The sequence below is a fragment of the Globicephala melas genome, chromosome 2 (assembly GCF_963455315.2).
Source record: "Globicephala melas chromosome 2, mGloMel1.2, whole genome shotgun sequence".
Taxonomy (NCBI): Eukaryota; Metazoa; Chordata; class Mammalia; order Artiodactyla; family Delphinidae; genus Globicephala; species Globicephala melas.
In genome coordinates, this window is record NC_083315.2 from 165,646,074 (window position 1) to 165,657,764 (window position 11,691).

General features: G+C 46.9%; 1 pseudogene; it reads left to right on the forward strand.

The window, feature by feature from the left end:
• The first annotated feature begins 7,505 nt into the window (after nt 1-7,505).
• On the forward strand, nt 7,506-7,951 carry LOC115867133 (NADH dehydrogenase [ubiquinone] 1 beta subcomplex subunit 4 pseudogene; annotated as a pseudogene).
• The last annotated feature ends 3,740 nt before the right edge of the window (nt 7,952-11,691 follow it).

Below are 11,691 nucleotides of genomic sequence, written 5' to 3' on the forward strand. Positions count from 1 at the left end.
GTTCTACGGGGTTATTAACTGGTGATAGGAGCAGAAAGGAAAGCGGGGCCAAATCAGTCTGGGAAATGTAGAATTTAGCAAAATAAAAATGCTCCATTGCTGCGGACCTTCTCAGAGCCTTTAATACACTTTGTGGATTTCCAAAAGGGATTATAGCATAAGGTATTTCCAAAATTTATTTAAATATAGACCCTCTAAACTCTTTCAGTGTCAGTATTAGAATTCTCTTTCTCTCCTTAGAGGGCCAGCAAAGTCACTGATCTTCACTTCTTTGAGTGTCTAAAGCTGTTTGGTTTTTCAGTTTGTTTCTAAAATATAAATAGTCCTTGGTGAGGTCTTGGGGGTGGGTGAGGATCCACCTTAAACTAGAGGTTCTTGGAAGTCTTTAGAAGATGGCTTTGGGGGAAGGGTTCCACTCTTGCAGAAACTGTATGCAAAAGCTGATGTGTCTAGTTTGTACACTTTCCTGGGGTGGGGGGCTCAGAGCCTATAGCATTCATCACATTTTCTAAGGCATCTGTACCCCAACGGTGGTGATGCATTGCGCTCTAATTCTTGGTAGAAATCATCTGATTTTGTAGGAATTTGGACAAGACTTTGATATCTTTTTTTTTTTTTTTTAACATCTTTATTGGAGAAGACTTTGATATCTTGATTGGAATCAGGGCAGTTGGGAACAGGGAACAGAAGTGACAGGAAAGTGGACAGAAGATGGGGAAAACTAGAGGGACCAGCAGTGGCTCCATCCCCGGCAGGGCATGGCCTCCCCAGTTTCTTCCCTGGTCCCACCATGAGTGCCTCTAAAAATCATCACGTGGTTCTTGGCTATGGAACTCAGCTACTGAATACTAATGCTCTGTGGCGGGGAGAAAATTACCGCTGTCTCAGAAAGGCTCCATCTCTTACAGGTCACCGGGGCTCCATTTATTAAATTGTTGCTCAAGGGCACAAATGTCCTGCAAGTATGTGTCTCCTCAAGGTCAGATACTTTCTCTTCCTCAAAGACACGGGGGCCTCCAGCTCGGACTCCCTCCTTGCAAACCGGAGAGGTTGCTGAAAAGGTGAGAAGTGGTGGCAGGAAACTTCCCTCTTTACAGAGAAGAGCCTGCCCACAAATGTGTCCGAAGGCGGTGGGACATCCGTGGGGTGGCTGAGAGAAGGTTCTGTTGGAACCAAAACCGAAAGAGCAGATCCACAGAGGGAGACTCTGACGTGTTAATTCAAAAGCAGAGATCTCAAGCTCACCATTCTGACGGACTACCAGCCGCCCTTGGATCACCGGCCTTTGCAACAGAATACTAAGCATGAGTTTACACATTATTACTTACCAGCGGCCTGAGGGATTAGAATTCTTGGCTTGAACGGCCTCATGACTGTTCACACACATGACCCCACGGAGCACAGGGTTAGCAGTCGAAGGGGAGAAGGTTACTTGTGTAACCTTTGTGTTCTCACAAAAGCTCTTTCTTTCTCTCCTTGGATATCTTCTGAAGTATCTCCACACCGCAGGCAAGAATTTGCTTTCAGAACCTGGTTAAAAAGGGGGAAGAGAGAAAGGACAGGCCTCAGAGCTAACTGACAACATTCATCCGAAATCCTTTAAATTAATTGAAAAGCTGAGTCACACCCACCCATTGTATAACAGCCATTTACCCACATTGTGTAACAGCCATTAAAGTATTAGTGTTACTTTGGGGGGCACTTTATTATGCCACCCAGTGGTACATCTCCTCTGGGACCCCCCCCTTTTTTTTTATTCCCCAAAAGAGTCTCAGTTTGCTAATTTATTTTCAAATGGGCTGAGTCTGGGTTGATCCCAGCCTCCTATTCAGCTTTTTGCCTCAGCGTAAGGATGGTGGGCTATGTGAAAGTTGGTGTCCAGCCTGAAAGCCGTGCTTGATATTTTAAAAACACTTTGAATTATCTACAAAGGCAGAACCACCAATCCATCACCTAGCAGGCGTTAAAGGATGACTTACACGTGCAGGCAGGTGAGCTCTGAGCTTCCGTCTCTCTGTGTCTTTTCTGGGTCTCAGTTTCCCCCTCTGTCAAAGGAGAGCTTGGACAGGAAGGTGCATTCTTTTTTTTTTTGCAGTACGCGGGCCTCTCACTGTTGTGGCTCTCCTGCCGCAGAGCACAGGCTCCGGACACGCAGGCTCAGCGGCCATGGCTCACGGGCCCAGCCACTCCGCGGCATGTGGGATCCTCCCGGACCGGGCCACAAACCCGCGTCCCCTGCATCGGCAGGCGGACTGTCAACCACTGCGCCACCAGGGAAGCCCAGGAAGGTGCATTCTTGAGTCAGGATGATGAAAAGCAGAGATCCTGAACCCAGACTGCCTGGCTTTGAATCCCCGCTTTGTCACTTACCAGCTGTGTGACTTTGAGCAAGTTACTTAACCACTCAGAGCCTTGGGCTCCTTCATCTGTAAACTGATGATTACAGAATTGTTGGGAGGATTAAAAGGGTTCCTAGATATAAAGTGCTTTGAGCACCGCTTGGCCCCGAGCGAGGATAGGTAAATGTGATATACTGTTGTGACTGTTCTTGTTGGGGCCCTGGGGAGACGACTCTTTGTGCATGGCACTCATCACCCACCACTCACCATTTCCTCAGCTCCCTGGGCACACTGCTGGACAGTACTTCCCGCCTCCCTTGCGGCCCTGGCCACTTGGCAGAGTTCTAACCCCAGAATGTGGGTGGAAGTGAAATCTCCACGTCCAGGTCTGACTCATAAAAACCTTCCCTGGGGGATGGATTTTCCATGTCTCTCCTGCTCTGCCATTTCAGCGCAGATGAGTTTGGCTCCCCTGGAGGCCCAGTGCTGAAGATGGTGTGGCCACGAGAGGGAAGGGACCAGGAACTCTGACTAACCGCTTGGAGAAGAGCTGCCTGCCTCTACGCCCAATTCGGACTTCGTTTGGGTGAAAAATAAACTTCAGCGGTGCCAGGCCAGTGAGGTCTGGGGGCAGCTAGAGTTACTGTAGCCAGGCGCTGGGCTCCTGTGGACATTTATGGAGACTCAGACATCCTTCCCGAGGGGTCGAAACTGCTTGTGGTTGTTCAATTTCCTGTCTCCAAGTTTCTGATGTTATCTGGGTAACTGAGCCAAAGGACACCCAGTTCTCTGGCTGGGGACAAGAGTTTGTATGTCCAGCAAGCCCTGGCCTGGGCTCTGGCCAGCTCCCCACAGACAGCTGCCTGAGCTGACTGCCCACACTTTCTGGACAATGGGGCCGAATTTCTGCCCAGATGCCATGGGGAGCTACTCAGGTTCCCCGGGCAGTAGCCCGTGTTCAAAGTATTCCATTTCAGTTCTTAGACCTTGGTCCTCCCCCGTCTTCCCCATGGCTCTCCCTTGAGTGGGAATTAGCAGGAGCGTTTGTACAGAAGCCTCTGAAGTGGGCAAAGTGAAACTTCCTCATTAAAACTCAAAATGTAACGCCCTCTCCAACAAAGCCGGGCCTAGAAGGACGCTCGCTGTGTTAAATTGTCTACCGGTGGGGAGTGACTTGCCGACAGTGCCCCTGAGCTGGAGACACGTGTGTCCCGACAGTCCCAGAGGCATTTACTAATTCCCCTTGTGGCGGAATCCCGCTCCCTTTGATGACAATCTCCTCCAATGCTTTCTCTGTCTCTCCCTCCCCGCCCTTGTCATTTTTCTCCTGGCATGACGGTCATTTCTACGCATGTACTCAGGCCCCTCCAGAGATGCAGAGAGGCCAGGGCTTTTTTTTTTTTTTTTTTTTAACATCTTTATTGGAGTATAATTGCTTTACAATGGTGTGTTAGTTTCTGCTTTATAACAAAGTGAATAAGCTATACATATACATATGTTCTCACATCTCTTCCCTCTTGCGTCTCCCTCCCTCCCACCCTCCTTATCCCACCCCTCTAGGTGGTCACAAAGCACCGAGCTGATCTCCCTGTGCCATGCGGCTGCTTCCCACCAGCGATCTATTTTACGTTTGGTAGTGTATATATGTCCATGCCACTCTCACTTTGTCACAGCTCACCCTTCCCCCTCCCCATATCCTCAAGTCCATTCTCTAGTAGGTCTGCATCTTTATTCCCGTCTTGCCCCTAGGTTCTAAATGACCTTTTTTCTTTTTTTTTTTAGATTCCATATATATGGGTTAGCATACGGTATTTGATGTTCTCTTTCTGACTTACTTCACTCTGTATGACAGACTCTAGGTCCATCCACCTCACTACCTGAGCCATTAGAAAGAAACCAAGAAATGTGAAAACAAAGTAGAGCCCTTTCACGGAAAAACAAAGCCCAAGCTGCCGTAGCCTTTGGCTGCTCAGTACCCCAATTATAAAGGAAAATCGGGCTTTTGTGCAATGTCATGTTTCATAGTAAGCGTGGAGAGGTCAATCCAACAGCAGAACGTTAGCAAGGGTCTAAAGTGGAGACACCTATGAGCCATGTCCCTCGCCAAAGAGCCCTTCCTACTGTCCCTTGTGGTAAGCCCTAGCTGCCTTACTTCTACTCTCAGACTGACAAGCTCCAAGCGATCAGAGGGGCAGTGGGTGCCCTCGGGGGTCTGCACCTTGGAGTGGAGGCTTGGACTGTGACTTATTACCCTGGGGATCTTGGCCAAGCCACTTAGTCTCCTTAAGTCACAGTTTCACATCTGTGGTGGAGGCTGATAGTTGCCCATCCAAATCCCTCCTCCTCTGCTTCCACGGTAACAGGATTCTCCAGGGCACAGTATGCTCAGGTAGGCATTTTCAACCTTTCTTGGGTAGGCGTGGTCATGTGACTAAGTTTCTACCAATGGACTGTGAGCAGTGACACAGGCTGGGGCTGGGACTTCTGACATTGGGTGTTCCTGCCTTGTGCTCTCCTCCTCTGTCCTGTGGGCTGAAACCCAGGCGTGCTGGTGAATCAGCTTTTTTTTTTCTTTTTTGCGATACACAGGCCTCTCACTGCTGTGGCCTCTTCCGTTGCGGAGCACAGGCTCCGGATGCGCAGGCTCAGCAGCCATGGCTCACGGGCCCAGCCGCTCCGTGGCACGCGGGATCCTCCCGGACCGGGGCACGAACCCGCGTCCCCTGCATCGGCAGGCGGACTCCCAACCATTGCGCCACCAGGGAAGCCCAGGTGAATCAGCTTTGACCGTGAAGATGATGAGAATGCCCTAGATGATGGCAGAGCCACCACATGGCAGGAGCCTGGGTCTCTGAGTGATGGGTAGTAGAGCTACCTTACAAACCTGGATGGCTCTATGGGGACTCTTGCATAAAGGAAACTGCTTGTTCTCTGTGACATTCTAGTGCTGGATTTCTTTTCCACAGTAGGTTAGTCTTTAACTGATAACATTCTTCATAGGCTTATGGTGTGGTAAGTTATATAAGGATAAAGTGCTCTACAGTTAGGTGTTCAATACATGGTGAGCAAAGGGATGGGTCATTCCCTTGTTTAAATCCAAGAAATCTGAGAATCAGATTTACAAAACATAAAGCAGCTGCATAACTTGATGTCAGGGAACCCCCAGGCTCGGCCTGTTTGAGCATCTTTCCTCTGCTAGTTGGCCTTGGCCGAGAGTTCCCACCATCAGACAGTAACCAGGAGATGACCAGGAAGGAAACAGGGATATCATATATAGCCTTCTATCTCCACCCAAAGAGCTAGTTAGCACACCTGTCAGAACGAGTAGCTGTAGCGTGGTGTGGCTGGTGAAGGGTATGGCTAAGGGGCAGAAGACCACGTTCAAATCCTAGCTGTACCTCTAACTCCTTTTGCAAACTCAAGTGGGCCACGTAACTGTCAGGAGCCTCAGCTTCCTGAAGCATCCGTAAAATGCGGATGCTAATTCTGGCTCTGCCTGTTCCCCAGGGCTACTATGGGGACCAAAAGACACAAGATGGTGAACACACTGCATACGGCAGATGCCAGTGGGAGAACCCTAACAGATCAAGCCCTATTTGCTGAATGTGGAACAGGTATGCTTGTCCCTTCCTTCCGTAAGTATTTGCTGAGGACCTGCTAAATCCAGTGAGGGGAGATGTGGGCAGGGGAGACACGGTTCCTGTCCCCACAGAGCTTAGAGTCTGCTGGAAACTATACACAAGGAAATAGGCAATTACAATACAGCATGATGAATTATTTGATAGAAGTACAAGCCACCATGAAAATATAGAAGAGGGGGCTCTTAACTCAGACTTCTGTGCTCCTGGAAGGCTTCCCAGAGGAAATGATATCTCCTTTAATATTGGAAGCAACAGAAAGAGTTAGCCAGGTGTCTTAGTTCAGGCTGCTATAACACAAATACCCAGACTGGGTGGCTTATAAACAACGGAAATTTATTTCTCAGAGTTCTGAAGGCTGGAAAGTCCAAGATCATGGTGCCACCAGATTCAGCGTCTGATGGGATCCACTTCCTGGTTCATAGATGGCTGTCTTCTTGCTGTGTCCTCACAAGGGGAGATGGAGCTCTCTGGGGGGTCCCTTTTATAAGGGTGCTAATCCCATCCATGAGGGCCCCACCCTCATGACCTAATCACCTCCCAAAGGCCCCACCTCCTAACACCATCACATTTGACAGTAGGTTTCAACATGTGAATTCTGTAGGGACACAAACATTCAGTCCATACCACCAGGCAAAGGGGGCTTTGGAGGTGGGAAGACTGTTCAAGGAAAATGAAGCAAGGGTCACCTCTGAAGAGCAAGAAAGAGCCTGAAAGAGATTCTGAGTGGCTGGAGCCTGGAGTGAAAGGAAGGGAATAACGAAAGATTGGGCTGGAGGAGCTGGGAGGGTCGGGAGCAGGGTAGAGAGGACACACTTGGCTGCAGCTTGGATAAAATACCAACGCCCAGTTCCTGCCCCCAGGTGGTTTAAAAGCTCCCCAGGCGACTTGAATGTGCAGCCAATGTTGAAAGTACTGATTAGATCACGCAGGATCTTATATGTCAAGCTCGGGAGCTGGAAGTCTAGCTTGAGAGCAGCAGGGAGTCTCTGAAGCTTTTATGGGAGGAAGGGACATGACCGGATTTTCCCTTTTACCCTAGCTGCTGGTTGGAGGAAGGAATGTGATGGAAAGACTGGGGTTAGAGACACTAGTTAAGAAGGCTGCCGAAGGGTGCAGGTGAGGCATGGAGCCAGAGGTGAGAATGAGGATGGCAATAAGGGGACAAACCTGAGGCCTGAGTGACGATAGACTGGAAGGAAGTGGGGGAGAGGCAGGAAGACAAGGACCAGCCTCAGACTCCTGACGTGGGGGTCAGAATTCCTGAAAAGACTCCATTTCCAGATACACACTTACGAGTCAGCAGCGGAGAGCAAATAACTCCAGCCAGAGAATTGATGAGCTGTCCTGGGAAGAGGGGTGTAAAGAGAGAAGAAAAGAGGGCCTGGAATAGAGGCACAGAGGGCCAAGGAAAGAGCCGGTTGGAGAAGGAAGAGAAAAACCATAAGCACACACTGTTAAAAAAGTTAAGGATGTGACTGTTTTAAGAAGTGTGTGTTTAGGCGCAGTTGTGCGCCAGGTTGCCAAGATGTCGTTCCCCAAGTACAAGCCGTCGCACCTGGCGACCCTGTCCACTACCCTCGACCCAGCTGAATACGACATATCTCTGGAAACTCGGAAGGCACAAGCCAAGCGTTTGGCCATAAGATCCCAGCTTAAACGGGAGTACCTGCTTCAGTACAACGACCCCAGCCGTCATGGGGTCATTGAAGATCCTGCATTGATTCGTTGGACCTATGCAAGACCAGCAAATATCTATCCCAATTTCAGACCCACTCCCAAGACCTCACTTTTAGGAGCTCTGTTTGGAATTGGGCCCCTCCTCTTCTGGTATTATGTTTTCAAAACCGACAGAGATAGGAAAGAAAAACTTATCCGGGAAGGAAAATTGGATCAAACATTTAACATCTCATATTAAGTCTGGCAATGATGACTATATGTACTGTTGTTTAAATGAATCTATTAATCATTACAAAGTTTGTCTTTCTTAATATTAAAAAAAAAAAAGAAGGGTATGTTCAAGAGTGTCCAGTTCTGCTGAGATGTCTCCACAGGTCACTGGTAACCTTGACAGTGAGGATGAATGGGACCTTGGGGTGGTGCTGAAGTGATGGTGAGAGGGGGCACCTCCTAACAGGGACAAGTATTTTTTACCTTCTTCACATTGTAACCAAAATGTGTTTATTCATTCATTCTATATATACGTCATTTATTAAGCACCTAATGTGCTGGGCACTGTGTTTCAGAGCTGCAGAAAAGACAGCAGGTCCTTGAGGTCCTCACTGGCCAGGAGGAGACAGATACTCTCTCCCATTTCACAAGACCACGTGACGTAATTGCTATAACGGAGATGCACGTCAGGGGCTTTGGAACAAGCTGGACCAACTCTACCAGGGAGGGGGAAGGGATGGCCAAGAAAGGTCCCAGAAAGCAAGGAAGTGGGATGAGGTTTGCCCTGGTGTGGTTGTCATGGGGGTTGCCCACTGCAGAGTGCAGAGTTCAGCCTGCAGTGGAGGAAGCGCACTTCCAGACCTGCCCATGTTGCTGGGGCCACGTGCCTGGCTCTGGCCAGTGAGTGGTGAGCAGCGGTGTGCAGAGCCCAGAGTCCTCAGCTGCCAGCTCAAGACCCTCCAGTGGGCTCTCCTCCCTCTTGCATGGCGAGCAGCAATATCTGAGACTGTGGCTGTTCCTAAGAACGTGAGTAACTTCCCTCAAGACACACCTCTTGATAGACAAGAAATGGAGGGGAGGAAAACTATTTTCCCTCCATCTATCTTAGGTTCATTGGCTGGGGCCTTGTAAATTAGACCAACAAAGGACAGATTAACAAGAGAAAACCAAACAGAAGTTTATTCACCTGTGCCTTGTGCATGCACATGGGATTACCCAGTAATGAATAATTCAAAGGGGCGGTAAGAATTTGGGCTTATATAGCATTTTAACAAAGTAAAAGTACATCTTTAGAGACGTGAGAAGACGAAGGAAAAAGGCTTTGCGCTTCCACAGGTGGCAAATTGTGAGAAGGCAAATATAAAGGGAGATCAATGGCGGATAAGGGCGAGTTTTAGCAAAGTTTGTAGATAGATTCCTCTGGTGCTGTCCCTGATAAGGATCTAGAGTTGTCACCAGTGATTAACTTCTGTCCTTCCTGGCACAGAGCAGAGGGGAATAATCTCTACAGATTTATTTCCTGCATTTAGGCAAATAGGGGACGTTTTTCTTGTATTTGCTTCTTCTTATTTGCCTTCAGCTCAAAATAATCCTTATGCCAAAGTAGCACGTTTTGGAGTCGAATATTCTGCTACCCTGAAGCAAACTTTTGTTGTTTTACTGTTTTTTTGTGGTTACCACAGCGTAACCTAGCCCAGTGGTTCTCAAAATGTGGCTCCTGGACCAGTAGTATCAGCTTCACCTGGGAACTTGTTAGAAATACAAATTCTCAGGCCCCACCCCGGATTTACTGAAGCTGAAACCCTGGGGTGGGGCTTAGCAATCTGAGTTTTAAGAAGCCCTCCAGGGGATTCTAAAGCATGGTCAAGTTTGAGAACTGCTGCCCTAGGTGGTGCCAACTGATACAGCTATCTGGAAGACACAGCAGGAGGAATTACAATTCATGGAGAAGGTCGTTTAAGTAAACTCGAAAAAAACCGAGTAAGAAGATGAATTAAATGGTGAGGCTCTTCATGTCATAGGAATGAATACTTAAGAAAAAATATAGTGTACCTCTCTCCACAGACTGAGCCTTCCTATCAAAATATTGAAAACTGGTCATGTGGACAGTCTCCTACTATGTCACATCACAGAAAATACTCAGAATCCAATGTCACTGAAGCCACAACTAGGCTAAGATAAACCCCGAAATGCGCTTTCCACTTGTCTCCATGGCCTTGCTTAGGAAATGCTCCTGGATGCTTTGAATCTGAAAGGTACATAATATCCAATTCTCTCTTCTGCCGGGTGAGTCATTAGAGCTGCAGCAAAGGCTATTTGGTAACGGGCAGTATTTAAATGAAGCAAAAAGTACAATTTCAAATGAATTGCTTTTTAAACTGTCAGATAAAAGGAATCCATTTGTGCATGTGAAATTATTCCAAGGTTCTAACTATTAACTGAGAGCAGGTGAAAGATGTCAAAGAAAGGTTCTATTAAAGAGCTGGCTAAATGTTTCAAGACAGACACTCGATGACTCCTTTGGCCGGTTTTGGATTCAGAAATGTCTATTTTTGCCAGCCCTACATGAGCTCCATGGACAAAAGTTTTAGGAAAATACTAAATCCTAGTAATAAGATGCCATTTTTTAAGCTTCGATAAGTTTTTTAAATTAAAGTATAGTTGATTTATAATGTTGTATTAGTTTCAGGTGTACAGCAAAGTGATTCAGTTATACATATATGCATATATATACATATATACACACACATATATATGTATATATATATTGATATATATTCTTCTTCAGATTCTTTTCCCTTACAGGTTATTGCAATATATTGAGTATAGTTCCCTGTGCTATACAGTAGATCCTTGTTGGTTATCTATTTTATATATAGTGGTATGCATATGTTTATCCCAAACTCCTAATTTATCCTCCCCCCCACCCCACTTTCCCCTTTGGTAACCATAATTTTGTTTTTCTATGTCTCTGGGTCTAATTCTGTCTTGTAGATAAGTTCATTTGTATTATTTTTTTAGATTCCACATATAAGTGATATCATAAAATATTTGTCTTTCTCTGCCTGGCTTCCTTCACTTAGTATGATAATCTCCAGGTCCATCTGTGTTGCTGCAAATGGCATTATTTCATTTTTTATGGCTGCGTAATATTCCATTGTATAAATATACTACATCTTTTTTATACGTTCATTTATCAGTGGGCATTTAGGTTGCTTCTATGTCTTGGCTATGGTAAATGTGCTGCAATGAACATTGGGGTGCATGTATAATAAGATGCCATTTTGTTCATTAGAGACGCTTTAACCAATGTGACCCAAATGCTGTCTTTCGGCGGGACAATAGTATATTATCGCTTTAACTTTTTCCTTTGGTGAAAATACAATGCCAAGAGCTCTTGGCTAGCTTTCCAAATGCCCATTTAACACTGTTCTGTGGTCTTTTATTTGTTATTGATAAATAGCAATCCTTGTACAGCCTGGTCAATAAGAAGAAAATTCTTCACACATATGAAAAGTGCCCTTTTTGTCACCGGCAGGTATGCTTGGTAGAGGTCACCCATATAGAGGGAGATCCTCGATGGTAAGGCTGCTCCACAGACAAAACAGAATCCTGAGCTGTTCTACACAAGGGCAACCCCGGCCTTTTCCATTTCATTTCCTCTAGGGGTTTCTACTGCAATTAGTCTTGTGTTCATGCCTTCAGTATCCGTGGGACTACTGAAACAGGACTACTGAAAATAATTAGTGAATCTTCTCCTTCCCCTGGTCCTCCGGGTACCTCTCACCTGTGTCACTATGCCAGGCTAGCACAAGCAAAATTCTCCCTGCTTGGTCAGTCCAAGAGGAACTGTGAAGATGGTGCCCCACTAGAAGCATTGGGACAGATTTGAAAGGGCCGTGCTTCTGACACTTGAACGTGCACACAAATCTCCAGGGGGTCTTGTTAAAAATGCACGTTCTGACTCAGTAGGTCTGGGCTGGAAACTTAGAGCCTGAATTTCTTGCAAGCTCCCAGGCAATGCTTATGCTGCTGTGGACCAC